Source organism: Gallinula chloropus (genome assembly GCF_964237585.1).
Source record: "Gallinula chloropus genome assembly, contig: HAP1_SCAFFOLD_153, whole genome shotgun sequence".
Classification (NCBI taxonomy): Eukaryota; Metazoa; Chordata; class Aves; order Gruiformes; family Rallidae; genus Gallinula; species Gallinula chloropus.
Window position 1 is genome coordinate 146,775 of NW_028168167.1, and position 18,522 is coordinate 165,296.

An 18,522-nucleotide genomic window follows, 5' to 3' on the forward strand; every position below is an offset into this window, starting at 1 on the left:
GAGAAGGGTAACCAGGCTGGGGAAGGGGCTAGAGGGCAAATCCTCTGAGGAGCAGCTGAGGGAGCAGGGGGTGTTCAGCCTGGAGAAGAGGAGGCTGAGGGGAGACCTTCTCCCCACCTCCACTGCCCAGCCAGGAGGGTGAAGAGAGGTGGGCGATGGTCTCTTCAGCCAGGGGACAGGAGATGGGACAAGGGGCAATGAGCTCAAGCTGCCCCAGGGCAGGGTCACTGCAGATGGGAGGGAAAAGTTCTTCCTTGAAAGAGTTATGGTGCTGTGGCACAGGCTGTCCAGGGAGGGGCTGAGTCACCTTCCCTGGATGGGTTTTAAAAAAAAGGGTAGATGAGGTGCTCAGGGATCTGGTTTAGCTTGGGACAGGAACAGTTGGACTTAATGATCTTAAAGGTCTTTTCCAACCTTGTGATTCTGTGATCTTCATACTGTGCACAGCCACTGGTTGAGAGGCTGGGAGTGTGCAATTTATCAGAAGTAAAAATAAAGTGTTCAGCTCATCTTCCATTTCCCAAACCCAACAGGCACTTTGCAAATCACTGGCTTGAAGCCACTGACTTTATTCCAGGGTTCAAAGGTTACAAAGACTTTATACTCTTACCACTGATTTCGGTTGAAAACAACTAGAGGCAGCGTGCAACCAGACACACTGGTTTGCCTTAAAGCCGGGTTTGAAATGCACCATCCACTATTGGGACTCAAAAAGCTGATGGGGGTTAAGCCAGAGCTCAGGAGTCTCACTTACCACATCTGGGGATCACTTCCATGTGCTTTACAGGAATCCAACAGAGAGGCAGGTGCCTACGGAACAAAGAACCATCAGGCAGTGGCAGCTGCTGCCAGATTTCAGCAGAAGTGAAAAGCAAAGTCAACGTTGGCTCCTGCTTTTTAAGGCCAGCAGCTCCCTGCTGAGTCCTGACTGCTGTACCCGTGGGCAGCTGAACAGCCGACCTGTGAGGATGCTGACACACCAGGTTTTTAGTTCAGGCTGGGCACTCTGAGGCAGCCAGGAACGCAGTGAGAACAGATGTGACCTGTAGGCCTTTCAGCACACTACAGACTTCAGCAGCAGCGCACAGCCAGGCGAAAAGGCAAAGGCCCTGGAGAAAGCCCAGCCACGCTGGCAGCAGAGGCAGAGTCCCTCAGGGCTGGCTGTCTCATGCCCTGAAGCCAGGCATATGAAGGGCATTTCCTATATAAAAAATGACACCACAACGCAGAAGTTAAACAGCTGGAGTTTGAAGGAGACCAATTAGGCCAACACCTATTGCCAGAGAGAAGGTTCTTCCACTCTCTGAGGAAGAGACCTGTCTTCCAAAAAGTGCTGAACTGCTCAGTTCAGAGAGCAGTTCAGCATCTCAGAGCACACTGAATGAGACGCTAATGCCAGGTAAACATCTCAGTCCTGACAGCGACAATTCTTTGGTGAATTCAGATCATGCACTCACTTTACAAGGTGGACCAAACCCACCACTCAAATTTGGGGCTACCTCCTTCCTCAATTATAACAGCTCAGAGAATGAAAATACCTTTGCTGTGGATTACTATAACAACATAAGTTTAATATCAGAAATTAGCTTGCAAAAAAACCAAACACTACCACATTAAAACTGCCATAAAATAAACACAAGTGTAGCAATTATCTGATTTTTACATCCAGAGTCTGGTATTTCAAAATATCTCTGGGGAACTGTATAGTCTGTAGGAGTCAAACTACTGGATTGCAAAAGACTGCTGGCTAGGACTGTTTCTTCACAAATTATTTCTAGAAGAAATACAAAGACCTTTTAAAATTGCTGAAGTAAAACCAAAATGAATGTCTAATAGTGTCTGTCAAACAACTAGAATTAAGATTGTATCATCAAAATGTGACCATCAGTCATTAAAGCTGCGGGGTCTCTTCACAGAACAGCCAGGACAGAACAAAACCAGGCACAATTTTAATATCCTTAAGTGCACTGAAAGGTGCACTGAAGACTGCTAAAGCTCATTTTTTAAGCTAACCACCAATTTAAATCTCAACATCTTGTGTGAGAATTCTCCATGTGATTTAGTTTTAACACAACTGGTCCATTTCCTTGAAACTTGCCCTGAGTGTTACCAAAGCATTGCCAGGCTGGCAAAGCCACAGCAGAGCAGTCTGTGAGCTTCACAGCATTCACTCCCATTTTTGCAGGCGCCAAGCAAACAAGCAGAAGATCTGTAAAACCTTTACCCTGGCGCAGGAGGTCCTGTCCCTCAAATGCCACTCAAGGAAATGATCTTCCCTCGATCAGAACCTTTCTGAAGGATCCCAGCCTGACTCGTCATTACAAACTGATCAGGAATGCAGTATACTGAAATATTCTCAGGGACATTGGGCTTTTTGCCTGTTTGATATTCACAGCCTGGCAGGAATGCAACCCAGCACTCCAGTTCTCAGCATCAGCACAGAGCCGGCCCGCTCACGCGTGTACAACGTACGTGCAAATAAACAACAGAATCCCAATCACAGAATCCCAGCCTGGGCTGGGCTGGAAGGGACCCCAAGGATCACAGAGCTCCAACCCCCCTGCCACAGGCAGGGACACCAACCTCCAGGCCTGGAGCTACACAAGGTTGCCCAGGGCCCCAGCCAACCTGGCCTTGAACACCCCCAGGGATGGGGCACCCACCCCCTCTCTGGGCAGCCCCTTCCAGCCCCTCACCACTCTCTCTGGAAAGAACTTCCCCCCAATATCTGTCCTAAACCTTCCTTCCTTTAGCTTCAATCCATCCCCCTTGTCCTGCCATTGCCTGCCCTTTCAAAAAGCTGATTCCCTCCTGTTCCTCTGCTCCCTTCAGGGACTGGGAGGCTGCAATGAGGTCCCCCCACAGCCTTCTCTTCTCCAGGCTGAACCAGCCCAGCTCCCTCAGCCTCTCTCCGTAGGGGAGCTGCTCCAGCCCTCTGATCATCTCCGTGGCTCCTCTGACCCCTCTCCAACAGTCCCACATCTTTCTTGTCCTGGGGCCCCAGCTCTGGGCACAGGACTCCAGCTGGGGCCTCCCCAGGGCAGAGCAGAGAGGGACAATCCCCTCCCTGTCCCTGCTGCCAACCCTTTTCTGATGGGAGACCAGGATACCATTGGCCTTCCAAGCTGCAGGAGCACACAGCTGGCTCATGCTGGCAATGCATGTGAGCTTCTTCCTCAGGCATAAGAACTCCTGCCTGTATCGTTCTGGATTGATGGCAAAGTTTAGTAGATGACACCAAACCATCTCTCAGGCAGAGGAAGCACAAGAGAGATTTACTGCTTGAACAAAGCAACCGTGTTAGCCAGAAGGAAACTCAAATTGACAAGAAAACCAGAACAGGGCAGCATTATTTCTGGATTTCTCTTCTCTATATATGTTTAATCTTTGTCATAAGCCATTTGGAAGCGATGTTTAAGTTGAATAAAATGCTAGTGAAACAGATGGTGTCTAGAGAAAGTGCAGAGAAAACAATTCACAGAAATAGTGCATCAGAAAATGAATTCCATTATTCCTGATTTCAGGTCTAACAATGAAATAAATTGCCCAGCATAGTTCCATTTTTTAAAAAATAGACTTCTCAAAATCAGTATTTTGAAAACAACCCTTGATAGCTAGGTATGTAGCAAAGAATTCATTTCTGTTGTTAAAGCTGAGGAATGTCCTAATCCTGTCCTACTCCTTGCTATCCCACTATATATTAATATATTTATAAATATCCCACTATATATTTATATCCCACTTTTATATTTATTTTTATAAATATAAAAGCCCTTCCTCAAGACTCTACTACAGGAATCTTATGGAAAAGGACCACAGTCAGTAACCCCAGTCTTACACCAGTTTTCCTATAAAATTCCCAAGTAGTTCAGAAAGATCTTGGTATTTTTTCCAAGACTCATGTGCTCCTTAAACATTTGCAATAATGGAAAAAGATGCTTGACCAATAAGTAACACCTAAACAGTCACAGCCACTGCTAGCATGCATCTTTACAGCTAGCCCTGCATAAAACCCCAGGCTGCCCTATAGCCAAGCTGTCTCACTCCTGCAACTTCAATGCTTGATGCTTTAAAGCCAGCGTTGGCTTAATTTGGGAGAACCTGGCATTTCACCTGCAGGTGAAAAGTTATCCAGAAGGGCTCCAAAGGCAAATCAAGCACATAAATAGCAACTAAACCTGCATCTAAATTGCTTCTCCTTTAATTTAAACGCCGTCACTTCATTTTTACTGAGTGATCTAAGACCTCTACTGATTCTGCAGAAATGCCAGGAACAGACTCTTTCCAAAGACCTCTTCCCCCACCCACCAATTCACTGGTAAGAGTAAGCTGTTTCGCCCCAAATTATGGAGACTGTCATCACTTTTCTAAATGGTTACAAAGTCGTCCCCAACCAGATATACCCTACTGCATTTTAAGCTTTCATTCAGGCAAAAGCAAAAGCATCTTTATCTCTTCTCAGACACACATGAATTTCCCAGTCAGTCAGTCCCACGGGCCCCTGCAGAAGATGCAGGACACGCCACTGTTCTACGTTCTAATGCAGTGGGTACCCTTGGTTGAAGCATCCAGTGAAATGGGATTTTCAGGTAAGGTCAGCAGGTGCTGTGGAACACAACAGTGTGCTGAAATCACAGGCTCAGTCTGAACCCAAACTCCAGAACTGCCTCTTACTCATCTCCTTTTCCGACCTCCATTCTGGCCTGACAGAAACACAGCCCTTGCCAACAGCAGTAATGGAACAGATGCTCCAGCTCCCCTTGTGCAGACCAACAAGCAGAGAAGCAGCTTTAGAACGTGCCTACAGATGCCACAGTTCCCTTGAAGGCATGTATCTAGACTAGCAAGAGAGATACAGTCCTCTGCTGCTGCTTTCTGCAGTAAAAGCAGCCCCGTGCCCCAACTTCTGTTCGAGTTAATTAACACCACAGTGAACATCAGGTCAGCTTTGCCAGGTCACATGGCACTTGCACTACGCCAAAGCTGCCGGGTCTGTCTGCTCTGACTTGATAAGCCCCATATCCCTACACAGAACATCCAGGTACATCAGTGCAGCCCAGAGACGCAGAACCCAGAGGCTCAGCCCAGCAGCACGATACATACATGATTACCTTGGCTGGAGCTGACAGGACGAGGCAGAGAGGGAGAGGAAGGACGAACAGGAACAGAAGAACAGTTTGGTTTGGAGCTGGCAGCGGTGAGCCTGGAGTCCTCACTGATCTAATAAAGAAAGTAGGCAATAATTAAAGAAAAATCCTAAACACACGGGACACATCAGAACCTGAACTGCACTAAGTCTACAAAGATTTCCCAGTTGGAGTAAAAAGAACGTTAGTACCAAATGTGTTGGGTTTCTGAGGGGTGGCACACGGTGGTGCTCACATCCTCTCAAGTTCCCATTTCCCACTAAGCAGAACTCCACTAAGAATTCGGTTAGAGAAGTCATTCTGATCACTGATCCCTGCACTGACAAAACCAGCAGCAAGTTTCACAAACCACAACGACAACAGGATTCTTAGGCTGCAGGGGGATCACAGCTCCTGATAATACAACTTATTTCCAGAACAAGATTAACCCACTGCACAGCAGACAGGAGAACAGGACAATTCAGACTTCTGATCCTTTCCCATTGCTCAATACTTGCAAGAAGAAAGTCTGGGAAAATCATTTCAGTCCTCTGCAACACAAGCAGTGATCTCACACCTCAGCACTCTTTGTATAAGATGGAAAATACGGCTGTGGAGGTCAGCTGCATATTTATTGTGTGTACCATTAGGCCATTTTCTCTTTTCCTCCCACTTCCTCTATCCCAAGCCAGCAGAAAAAGGAACATCCTGAAATTGCATTGAAATCTAAATAGGAGAAAGAGGTGATGTTCAAACCTCACACTGCAGTAAAGCACAAACACTGCACTCACTTCCATGACAAGTGAGTTTAAGGAATTCTGCTCAAAGCCAATCTGGAGAGGACTCACAGGCTTCTTTTGTACACAGCACGTTCTGCTCTCACAGCACCCAACTCACCTTTTTATCAGAGCTGCTCAGTTTGTGTTTCACCTCCTTGGCTTTCTGAATGGCTTTCAGCACTTCCACTGTGTCTGGTTCCTTTTCTGTGGTGATAGTGTTATCCAGACAGACCTAAAAATGTTAAAAACATCCAGAAATACAGAAAACAAGGCAGCTCTGTAACTTATTGTTACTTATGTCATAAATAAATAGTTTGATGCAGATGCTGTGCATGTCTGTAACCGTGTAAACAAGGTAATGACCACGTCAGACCTCATGACTTGAATGCAAACTCAGAAGGGCTTGAGAAGCTCCACACCCCACTGGCACAGGCACCTTCCAACAGGAACACCCTGTTACCCAGTGAAAGCAGGGCAAGCTCTCCCTTAGATCTGAGGAGCACGCCCAGCAGCGTATACATGGTTCCATTCCCTACAGATGTACTCCAACCCCCACTAAAAACTCCTCAGGCTTGTAGAGCATTCACACAACTTTCCTTACCAGGCTTTAGAAAGAAAAAGCTGTTCTTACATACCTCTGAAGCCCTGTCCCCAAACTGAGCCAGTACTTTGGTCCCATAGTCAGGGAAGATGCTCAGTGGGTTGCTGGATAACACCACCTTCTCTAAGCACGGGAGGTTTCCTATATTTTTTACTTCATCAATCTGAAAGTTTTTCAGTAAAAGGATGAATACACATATTGGCTAAATGAGAACACCACCACAGTCTAAGCATTTCTTGACTAAATTACATACAAACAGTAACCAGGAAAAAAAATTCTCTCCAGCCACTTTATTTGCACTTTCACCCTCTAACAGAAATCACTTGTGTTCTAAAGCAATCTGACACTAAAATCAGTAGTCACCTGTTCGATTTTGTTGTTGCTCAGATCCAAGTTGACTAAAGAGTACAGCTTGTTAAGACCACACAGCCTTTCCAGCTGATTTCCTGCTAGATTCAGAGTTTTGATGTTTCCCAGTCTTGTGTGAACACCTTCCAGCGATGTCAGCTTCTTGTAGGATAAGTCCAGGTGAACAAGGTTGTAAAGATGCTACGAGAGCACAGAAAATCCAGATCACACACCAATTTGCTAAAATTAAACAATATCAAAGGCTTGTCCATTTGCTCATGCTGGATGCTGCCCAGCTGACAAACACAACATGAACTTGCTCATTACACAGGATTAAGCCTGCAGGAAAGGGAACTTCCTCGACTCTATTTTTCCCAAGCCATTGACACAGCCAGCAACGACTGAATTTAGTCAAGAACTACATGTTGCATGTCAGTGTTGGCAAGTAAGAAATGCACCCTTACGAGGGCTTGATGCTAGGAAGCTATTTGGGCTTAAACTCTTCTCTGCAAGATGAGTGGCAAAATCCTTTAGCAAAAGGATTCTGTCTTGGAAGGTCCTGGGCAGCCTGGCAAACATCACCTTCAAAAGCATCCCTTACCTGTAAGTTTTCTACCAGAGACACCCCATTGTGACTCAGGTCCAGGAACTCAATCTTGGGAATTAATTTCTAGAAGGGAAAAGGTGCACATGTTAAATGCGTTTTAGCTTAGAAACCTGGCTGTACTTCCTTCACCAACCAACTAACAACTAACAGGCAAAGGGCAGGAACTCTCCAAGGCACAGACCCTCTTCTCAGCTTTCAGCAGTAAAAAGCGTTCTGCACCCATTCTAGTGCAGCCAGAGTGCAGACTCCTGCTCGTGAGAGAACCAGAATACTCTGATGAGCACGGTCACGTTTGCATTTGAAACCTGGGTTCTCACTGATGACAAGCAAGTTGCCCCCAGTTTAGCCCCACTAACTACAGATCAAACTCATTAAGAGGCCTTTCCAGCTCATCAAACAGGCCTGTCTGTATTACACAGAACCCTGGATAAAGATTACAGAAGCAAAAACCAGAGTAAGTTGAGCAGTGCATTGATCTCCACATCATTACCTTGTGGAGCTCAAGCACGGACAGTGCAAGGGGAAATCTTTCAGAAGAGAGATACATGAAGAAATTGCAAAATCCCTGCTGAGTCATGTGCCACAGAAGACCAGCCATCCTTTCCCCCCACACACAAATGAAGAAAGATTTCTTACCACTGAATCATCAATTTGAGAGATGCTGTTGTGACTCATATCCAAGGTTGTTAATGTTCTCCAAGTTGGGATAACTGCTGTCACTGGACAGCTTGAAGTTGCATCCTCTGGCTCCCACTGATCAAACTCAGAGGCCTCTGGCACCAGGATTTCCTGTTAAAGACAAGCACCCTAAAAATATGGTACCTGCATCTTCGGTGAAAGCCCATTGTTTCACAAGCAATCCAAATGACCTTATGAAAGAAAGATCCCTAAGCCTTATCATCACCCAGATTAAAGGTCTTAAAGCAGGAGCTGAGTGTGTCAGAATTATTTTAGATCCACAGGGAGGGAGTCCCAAACACTGGCAGCCAACCCAGGCTGGAGAATGGGAAGGAAGAGAGGGACTGTGAAAGGTACGCTCCTCACAGCCTTGCCAAATCACAGCCCAGAGAAGAAGCCACACGCATTCAGCTCTCGAGGAGTAACAGAAGCACATTCCAATCAAAGCATCAGAAACATCCCTGTGAAGGGACACATCTCATCACTTCAAGTCTGTTCTGAGAGGCCAGCAAACCCTTTCTGCTTCCCAGCTTTAAGAGCAGAACCTGCAACAGGCAGGACAGAAAAGGACCAGGGCTCCAAATGGGGATTCCCCCACCACAGGCGTGATTCTTGCACACGCTTCGAACACCCATCAGAAACTCCCTCTCACCTTCATCCATGTTGCTGAAAACCGAACACTCATTGTGGCCAGAGCATGTTTGGATGAGGTCAGCCCTTTGAGAAGCTTCCCCCCACAATGACTGAGCTATTGGAAAAACATGACAGTCAGAAATGGCAGAACAAACACGGGACACAGCAGAGGCAACTGAAAGCTTCAAGGACGGATTCCCTCCCGGTCCGGAAAGTAGTTACAGCACTGCCTTCAAATCTGGGACTATCAGGTCAGACAGCCCAACATTTGGTAAAGCTACAGCAAGAAATTAGGGGCACAACTACAGAAAAACTAATTCCCAAATATTTCTTTGCACAAAAGATCTTCTCTAGGCACTTTCTACCTTCCCTGGGCATTCCCCCAGGTTCAACCGCCCAGGCAGTTGAACAGGGCGCAGTGTTTGACTGTCACCAACCGCAGAGGTGGGTACCTCAAGCTGTGCAGCTCGACCTGCAAACACAGTTACTGCTGTATCCCACCTTCTTTACTGCAAAGAATAAACAACAACTGTCCGGGGGAGGGGAGATGCCCAGCTCAGCAGTTCATACACCAATGAGCTCATTACACAGACTAAGTTTGACATTATAAAAGTCTTTTCTGCAGTTCAATGTGACCCAACCTCTGTCTAGCAAATGGGTCCTTCTCTGGGCACACTGTGCAACAACAACCAGTTCCCAGAGAACTCCTTCTGCCCAAGGAAGCACCTCTCCAGATCACCACTGTTTGGTTTTGGGCAGCAGTTACGACGAGATGAAAATGCAGGTCTGCTGCCAGCCCATCCAGCACTTTTCAGGAACCCACAGGCACAAAAGTCTTCAAAACAAAACCCTTTTTTATTCTCCCCACACTAAACAAAGCTACTCCTGAAATTATCCATGCTAGACACACTCCCAACACCAGCCCACTGAAGTTTCCTTCCCACTCTAAGATGTCAGCAAGTCCCTGACTTGGGGACTGCACTGCAGCTCTGAACCAGCACAGCCTCTCCTATCAGTGAGACAGCAGGCATGTCCAACAAAAGGTCCTGAACCCAACAGAAGGGAACACAGGGTAAGGGCTGTGTGACACAACCAGGCATTCCCACTCTGGAAAGATCTGAAAGGGATGAAAGAGGTTTTGAACACTCCCAGTGGAAGCCCTGTGATCCACACTGAGAGCAGAGCAACCAAAAAATGCCGCAAATTCTCAAGCCAGAAGCGCTGCACTCAAGTGAACCTTCTCAAGCAAATTCACATCACTTCAGAAATCCCTGCTGCTTCCCAAACAAGAAGTATTTTGTAATAAGAGCTCCCATTAGCACCCATCTGTTGGAGCTTCACAGGGACAGAAAGCCACCCTGGGGTAGCTTCTGCATACACTGGAAATGACACACATCCTTTGGGAAGACATGCACAAGCTCTTCTGAATATTTACATCTGGCATCCGTATTGCCAAGTCCTGAGAAAAACCCCACACTGTTTCCCAAATAAAACACTCCTCCTGAACACTGCATGCCCCAACCCCAGCACCAAAGCAAAGCAATTGCCAAGCCTGAGAGACATGCACCAGACCTGGCATTTACAGAGCCCCTCAAATTACAGGCAGTAGCTCAGTTGTACCTCTGTTTGATGAAGAGATTTGAAAATTGACAGGTCAAACGGCAACAGATGCTCCTGAATGGTACTGGTTCCAAAAGGTCCCCCTGTTCCAGTGACCTGGTCATCAACAAGGAAGAACAGTCAGTGTACACAACCCAACCTGTGCTCACTTCAGACAGCTGTGCACGGGCAAGAGCACAAGTACAGCAGCTGGGACAGCCACAGCTCCAACCCCTTTGTCAAACACGGGATGATACAGGAAACTCGCAGATTAACTCTTCAGCAGAAAAAACCCAAACCATCAGTTACACTCCAGCTAAGTGCTCTGAACTTGAGGCACTGAACTTAAGCTGCCACCTGGTGCTTGTATTTTGTAGCACATGGGGCACTCAAATCCCACAGACAAGACTGAGCAAGGCTTCATCCACAGCTGATCAAGCCAGAGTGGCACTCACTAAAACCAGCTTCCCTGAAACACCTGGATCCTCCAGGACAGAACTGTCTTCAATTCCAGCCCCGGGGATGAAGTCCGAGGCACTGACAAGATGGGTTTGAAGAAAGCATTAGACCATCTCATAAAAAGGCATCTAGTTTTCCCACGTGCCCATAGCATTCTGGCCAGAGCACATGGCACCAGTGCAAAAGGCAGGCGGTTGCAGTTCTGGTTGCTGTGAATAAAATTTTGGGAGAAATCTCTTAAGGTTTGGGGTTTTTTTTTGGTCTTACGTATATCTTATAAACTCTGAAGGCTCCCACTCACAAGCTTTCAGAAGGGCCAGAAACTCTCAAGTATTTTTCTAAATAATATGCTGTATATAATATTTTTCTAAATCATATGTTCTTCTCCACCCAGAGAATCCTCTGAACAACAGGTTCTACACACAGAGGATGGCAAAGGCAACTGAAGATCCACAGGAATAACAGTAGAGCTGCGGTTTTGCTTTCTAAACTTCCCAAGCCCTCCAGTGCACCTTCCCCAAACCACTACTTCATTTCATCTTTGAACATACCACACAGTTACAAGGAAATTCTTCATGTAATAAAAGGGCTGAAAAGACACTGACCTGTAGCAAGCAGTGTTAAAAAAGCTACTCAGCAAAAGTCTTTGTAATTCACTGATTTGGTAGAAGAACAAAATATCAAACTGGTTCCAGACAAAAAATTATCTGAGGCCATTTTACATTTGTTCTGTAATGGCATTTGTCCTAGAAATTCTGGGCCATTCATCTCTAAAACTGATGGTTTTGTTAGTTTGGTTTGGGGGTTTTTTAAACTTTCCAATACAGTTAAAGGTGAGAAAGGGGACAGGACTTACACACACATGCATGTATGCATCTCTATACACTGGCCTAGCCATAGTGTTGTCAAAGAATGCAAGGTTGAAATGAATATTTCCTGCTTCCCCATGCCTATTAGCACCCAGTAAGGCTCTGTCACAGAAACCCTAGAGGGCACCGCTGAAGAGATGACATCACATGGCAGAATCAACATCTTTCTTAGAGAACTATGTTGAAGGTTGGTAGAATAAGCACCTGTTTAACACCCAGCTCTAAATGCTTACAGGTGTTTACTGCCAGTAAAGATCTTGTGCATTCAAACCTGGCTCCAGAAGCATGCCAAGAATCCCATCACTCTGGCAGAAACACCGCCAGTACTTGTGCAAACATGGCTCACCTTGAAATACTGGAGTCGACAGGTAAAATCTAGAATATGACCTAGATCAGTTTTGGCATCTCCATTAGCACACGTAGGCTCCCCCTGCAGCAACTGTAGAGTGACAGCATATGGCTGCAAGGGTCTGATGTTGAAGACTTCTCCAGCCATTCAGAGCTGCTCTCCTGAAAAACACAGGATGATGGTATCGAACACAACGCTGCCCCAGTTACCAAAGAGTAAATGGTACCTGCAAAACCTAATGTCAGCGATTTCATCTCTGTCATTTATATTCTAAGCTCATGATTAAGGCACCAAGACAATGTCTTTTCTGCTTCTAAACTAGAAGCACTGAATTCAGATAAATTTTCTTTAACACCAGAATAACCCAAGTGTTCAAACAGGCACTCTCTGCATTCAAGCCTTAAGCTCCCAACGCAACTAATGGCAAATTTCCCTCTTAACAGGGCTGGAACCGACAAAGTTCATTTATATAACATACAAATTGCTAAACTTTGAGATATCCCTAAGTTCAATAGCAGCTCAGACTTATTCTAACCAGAAAAAGCAGCACCTACCATCTAACAGATAGACCTGACATCCTTTGCTAAGCTGCTGATGTGCAAAGCTGCAGCATCTTCTTGGACAGTCTGAGGACTTTCACCACACTACCACCAGAGCAAGCTCCCAGGGCAGGAAATGCATTATCTGGCAACATTTTTACAATCCCATTTCTTTCCAGGAACACTAGGAAACAGCATCCAAAAGCCTCCTCTGACAGCATCCCAAGAGCAAATGTGGATTACAGCAGTCAGAATACATGCACACGTGGAATTAACATCTTCCTCCTCTTCCTTTTAAGGACACCAGTTTGACCTGACAGACAGGAGAGCATCGGCTTTCCTGATAAGCAGAGTTCTCCAAAGACTAAAACTCCCATTGGCTTCAGTGGGAGCAAGTCCCAGAGTCCAGCTGCACATCACCACAAGGTTCCACTCACATACAGCGGTCAGACATCAATGATTTTGGCACTAGTGAGGCTACAGGCACTACAGAGTCAGGGAACAGTTCTTCAGGACCTTCCTTAAAGTGTTCCACAATTTGCTGAGTGCCCCCTCTGAAGTGGCTTCACCTGAAGTTAATTTTGTGCCAGAACAATCTGAACCACGCTTCACCTATCACCTCAGCCAGCCAGAATCACAGCACAGCATTCAGCCTCCTGTCCCTCAAAACAAAGCCAGCATGGGTTAATCATTTCACATGCCTCCTGCTCCTGGGGAGCCACTTAGAGATGTTGCAGTAGTGCATTTCATTGTCAGCTGTCAGCCTCAGAAAAGCACATCCTTTCATTAACTGACCAGAAGGTCTCATGTTTCCTGAATTCTGGAAGAACAACATTAAGACAGGTGAAGTGATGCATTCAACACACTCTATCAAGGCTCACTGAAATGACACAAACTTCCTGACTGGTTGCACTAAAACATACCAAGGAATTCATCAATTTCTGATTTATTTCCAAAAGCAGCTGTGCTTCTGTGACAGTTCCTCCTCAAATACAGCTTGGATCAAAGCACAAACAGCAGAAAAAGGTGAAGAGGAAGAACAAGTCTTGGTCTGATGTGAAAGGCTCAGATCTCATGGTCTGGAGATTAAATCTCATAGGTATACACATGCATGCACATGGAGGGAACCATCCCCACTTAAATTCTTGCAGGTTCTTTACCTTTGTGGAGAGTCCCTGTTCACCATCCTCTATCTTCTCTGCCCTTCTGGACCTACACAGTGCTCAACCCCCTTTCTACACACTGACAGCTCCAGGAGGAAAAGAAAAAGTCTGGAAAATTCTCCCTGTGGGAATTTGTTATTTTTCAATCTAAAGGAGCACAAAGGTCGGTACAGGTATTTCCCATACTTCACAAAAGGCAAATGCTCTGTAGAAGTCCAGAAATAGTTCTGAGCTCTTCCAAGAGCTCTCTCTAAGGCTCACAAGAAGAACAAAAAACTATCTGTGATAGTTTAGGCACACACATCTCATTTTAAGGTAGCTGCAAAGGACAAACAGGCATTACAGATCATCATGAAATGAGTATTTGATGAGTTTACTTCACTGACAAACCCCTCATGATTCATGACAAGGAAATAAATCCATGGGCCATCTGCAGCACAGTTCAGCTCATCTGATGAGGCAAACATTTCAGACAAGCACATTCTTAGTATACCTGAAACCCCACTCACTGAGGATGAACAGTTTGGAGAAGCAGCTTGAAGCTGCATTCCGAACAAAATTCAACAGTTCTGTTATTGGATAAAGCCAGTTACACTCACCTGGCATGCAGAGATCTGACTGAAACCCAGGCTCTGTGTTCCCTTCATCATCTGGGGGACACAGCAGAATTTTCCTACATTTATAATCGAAACAAGGTCATGACGTGGAGTATTGTAGCCCACAGAAAAGGAGCTCTAGTCCTCTGTCAGACCTACAAGAGGCCTCTGTCTTCGCTCTCTTATATGCACCAATCCCACAGAAATCCATTGTTTGCAGGTGTCTCTGAACAGCAGCTTCTGGGTACTCAATTATTTTCTTTTAAAAGCTTCTATCTGGAAGTTAAGAAACCAAATCTAAGATGACAAAGTATAAGACACTGCAAGGAAGTAAGCACCCCCATATCACTGCATACCCCTGTTCAACACCAAAGCAACAATAAGGTTGTACACTGCTGTCACATCCAACTGCTGCTCTTTGCCAAGCCAGACACAGCTTTCCCCTGGAACACAAAGGCTGCAAAGCACTTGTAGTGTATTTACTGTGGTTATTTCTACACCAGTTTAGTTCCATTAACCTAGGGAATAAGATTAAATAATCCCTACTGGAAATGCTACAAATAAGAATAGACAAGAAAAAAAATAATCACAGAATCCCAGGCAGCTTTGGGCTGGAAAGGACCTTAAAGCCCATCTGGTTCTAACCCCTTGCTGTGGGCAGGGAAACCCCCCACCAGCCCAGGGTGCCCAAAGCCCCATCCAACCCGGCCTTGAACCCTGCCAGGGATCCAGGGGCAGCCCCAGCTTCTCTGGGCACCCTGTGCCAGGGCCTCATCACTGTCCCTGGGAAGATGATTTTTTTCCCATAATACCCAATTTAACTCTCCCCTCCTCCAGCTTAAGAACATTCTCCCTTGTCCTGTCCCTCCCTGCCCTTGTCACCAGTCCCTCTCCAGCTTCCCTGTAGCCCCTTCAGGGACTGGAAGGCCGCTATAAGGTCTCCCCAGAGCCTTCTCTTCTGCAGGCTGAACCAGCCCAACTCTCTCAGCCTGCCTCCATAGCAGAGGTGCTCCAGCCTTCTCTGGCCTTGCTCCAAGGGCTCCACGCCTGTCTTGTGCTGGGGACCACTGAGCTGGATGCAGCATTGCAGGGGGCGTCACTCCAGATCAGAGGGGCAGAATCCCCTCCCTTGACCTGCTGGTCACACTTCTTGTGAAGCAGCCCAGGGGACAGTTGGCTTTCTGGGCTCTAAGTGCACACTGCCATGGGTGAAAGTTGAGGTTCCTTCCTGTCAGTGTTGCGCTGATCCAGAGCTTAGATATCATACTTTAGCTTGATGGACCTTTCTTTCTCAGGAAAGTACTTAACAGGTGACTGAAAATAGGATGCAGGCTCTCTCTTCACAAGCAGTCACATGGGGGTGGAAGTTACACCAAGAGATGTTTTAGTTCAATGCAAGAAATACATTTCTTTACAGTGATTTACTTGACCAACCTTCCCAGGGACGTGTCAGAGTCCTCATAACTGGAGGCTTTCAAGATGCAAAAGGAACATCCATCTCCATGCCAATCTGGTTATGATGATGAGATACTTGGTAGATAGAGGTGAGAGGCTCCCTGAATCAGCCACAAATCAGTAGGCTCAAGCTGGTAAGTACTACTGGGGTGCTGTCACACAGCTTGTGTTTGAGACAGATCAATCATGCCAGTCTGCAAAAGAGCACACAGACACGTCCTCTGAGCCCTTACAATATGCTTGAGTGGAAGAGAACTGTATGCTTCAAGGTTGTAGAAGACACAGGCAAGGCATGTTACATGGGATCGTTAAGGATGGGCCTAGGAGAGCTTCATGGAATTAAAGAGATAAAACTAGGGAGAAATAGGAAGACCTGTCAGAATTTAATCTATTATTTAGTATTATTTCTACCTTTATTCTAAATGAAGTAAAAGAACAGCACAAAGCACAAGGAATAAAGTAAAAGCAACAAGGTTTCCACAGCTAGTTTAAGACAGAGTGCGTTATGAGCTCTGCCCCCTGCCAAGAAACCAAAATTATATATTGATGTACACATCCTTGCTTTTGCAGGAGTAGGATTCTGATGAGCATAAAACATCAGTAGCAGTGAACTGTGTAGGCAGGATGACAGTGTGTCATTTTTGAATTCTTGGTAAACAACTACAGATGCTGCCCTCTTGTATACATGAAAATAAATCCCCATGTCTAAGGTATAGAGGAATCCTTCCTGTGGAAGCAGAACTGGTCTCATCACGTAATAACATCAATATTTTGAAAAAGTTAAATTACTTTTTGATTTACAAGATGAGAGGCCAAAAAGGAATCTCACAAACCGTTACTTTTTCAGAAGCTATAGCTCAGAAATAGTCAAGTGGAATGTTTTTTTAATTTGTATTAATTCCACATTGAATCCTGTACATCCAATTTTAGCCTAGCGCATTTTTACAGCTGAATGTACAGCTGGGACCTCTGGAAATAAGAGCTTTTATTATGGAAATGCTGGCATAGTTTTAGCTAGGGTCAGCACACGTAGCCTACTGTAATGTGCTTTAAAACTTGAGATGGAGACCAGAAGTCTGAGGCTTAACAGTAGCAAACCCTGTATGCCTGAAACACAAGCCTCCCCAAAAATGTCATGCAAGACTGCTGCTCCTGGCATAACTCTCATTGAGTTAAAAGGTCAAAATGAACCTCATTGTGCTTGTTTAAAAAGTAGACGGTAACAGGAAATGTCTTGATTTGCAGATACAAATAAAAATTTTCAGAATGAGAAGATGTTGAAGAGCATAACAAGTCACACCTGGGTACATATGAAACTATGTGATTGGTGAAAGAAAATTTAGTTGTGTTAAAATGGGTAAATGCTAATATTTTGAAACTGCTGATTTGGTTACTGACCAAAGATTCCTCAGCCAAAAAAAAAAAAAAAAAAAAAAAAAAAAAAAAAGAGTAGTGGAATGTCAAAGCACTTTAATTTATTTGTCTGCATAATTTTATACTAACAGGTGAGACAGTCTGGTCAGGATGAGACGATGGACTGATACTGCAGCAAATGATCTGAGAAAATGAGTTCTCTTTGGCAAGGTTCATAAGGCAGTTGTAAAAATGCCTGATCATCTCATTAATGTGGGTTTAAAACGAGAGTTCAGGATTACGAGTATAAAAAGTGTTGATTATCAGATAAATGGAGTCAGATGGACAATGACGTCCCTTCTCATTTTTACTGTGTTTAATGGCAAGTGACTTTGCACACATTTTCTACATATGAATACAGTCCTTTCATTTTCTGTCCTTTCTTATTTCTCACTTTATTCCTTATCTTCCTATTTCTCATTCACCTTCTCCTACGCTTCTCAGCTCAATGCAGCTGTTCATTATGTCTCCCTCCCCCGGTCATTTCACACAGGATAAATTGACACTCTGAGCTCTGCGTTAGTCTGCCATCTCCAGATGCACAAACGCTTGCCTAGCTGGGGCTGGGTAACTAGTAACACACTAGTGCTGGTGTGGACATGGTCTAAATCTAGGAGGATAATCCTTGATCTCTCCCACAGCTGTTACTGGAGGAGAAATGCATTTTCTTGCAATTCTGACGATGGTGGTTTCAAGTGATTACTGCACAGAGCTGTGGAGTGTCTGTTTCCAACTCAGGCATTTGAATAAAAGAATAATGAGAATAAATGCAGAATAGATTTTGGGGAATGCTTTCATGTATACTAAGCGAGGTGTTTGGTCTGAGAAACCTGTCACCCATCCTAAATGTCCACATGGACATCACCTAAACTTCATTAATTTATCTTTACCTTTTTTCTATCCAAGTTTTATCCAATTCTTTAAGACATTTATGATTTCCATGCAGGGAAATTCAGGTCCTTTGGATTGTCCCAATGCTTCCCTTCTTTTATCTCTCTCTTTGCTCTTTCTTGTTTTAGTTGCTTGTTTATTCATTCCTTCCTTTTTTAGCTATGTAGAAAAAAGTAGTTCAGCTTTTATCCACAAAATAAAATTTCAGATGTAAGGGTACAAACGATTGTTACCAATTTCTTGCTAATAATAGAATCAGAATTCCATGGTTCATTAGAACCATGGAAAAAGAAGTTGTCCAGAATATCAAAATGATTGAGCAGTTCTTTTTATGGCATAGAAGATTTTCTGTATTTATTGTGGTCTGATATGTGTCTTCCTAAAAAACACATTTTGAATGAACTCATGACCTGCACT

The 18,522-nt window shown here is 44.9% G+C and overlaps 1 pseudogene across 1 annotated transcript in view; it reads right to left on the reverse strand.

The window, feature by feature from the left end:
- LOC311204736 (hydrocephalus-inducing protein homolog) overlaps positions 1–18,522 on the reverse strand; it is a 221,927-nt pseudogene that overhangs the window by 71,355 nt on the left and 132,050 nt on the right. Inside the window, exons 4-14 of the transcript in view lie at positions 12,046–12,209; positions 10,393–10,488; positions 8,792–8,887; positions 8,098–8,250; positions 7,456–7,524; positions 6,870–7,055; positions 6,541–6,669; positions 6,024–6,137; positions 5,112–5,220; positions 1,653–1,774; positions 755–810 (exon numbers count right to left, since the gene is read on the reverse strand). The product of the transcript in view is annotated as a hydrocephalus-inducing protein homolog (transcript). The remainder of the gene's footprint in view (positions 1–754; positions 811–1,652; positions 1,775–5,111; positions 5,221–6,023; positions 6,138–6,540; positions 6,670–6,869; positions 7,056–7,455; positions 7,525–8,097; positions 8,251–8,791; positions 8,888–10,392; positions 10,489–12,045; positions 12,210–18,522) is intronic.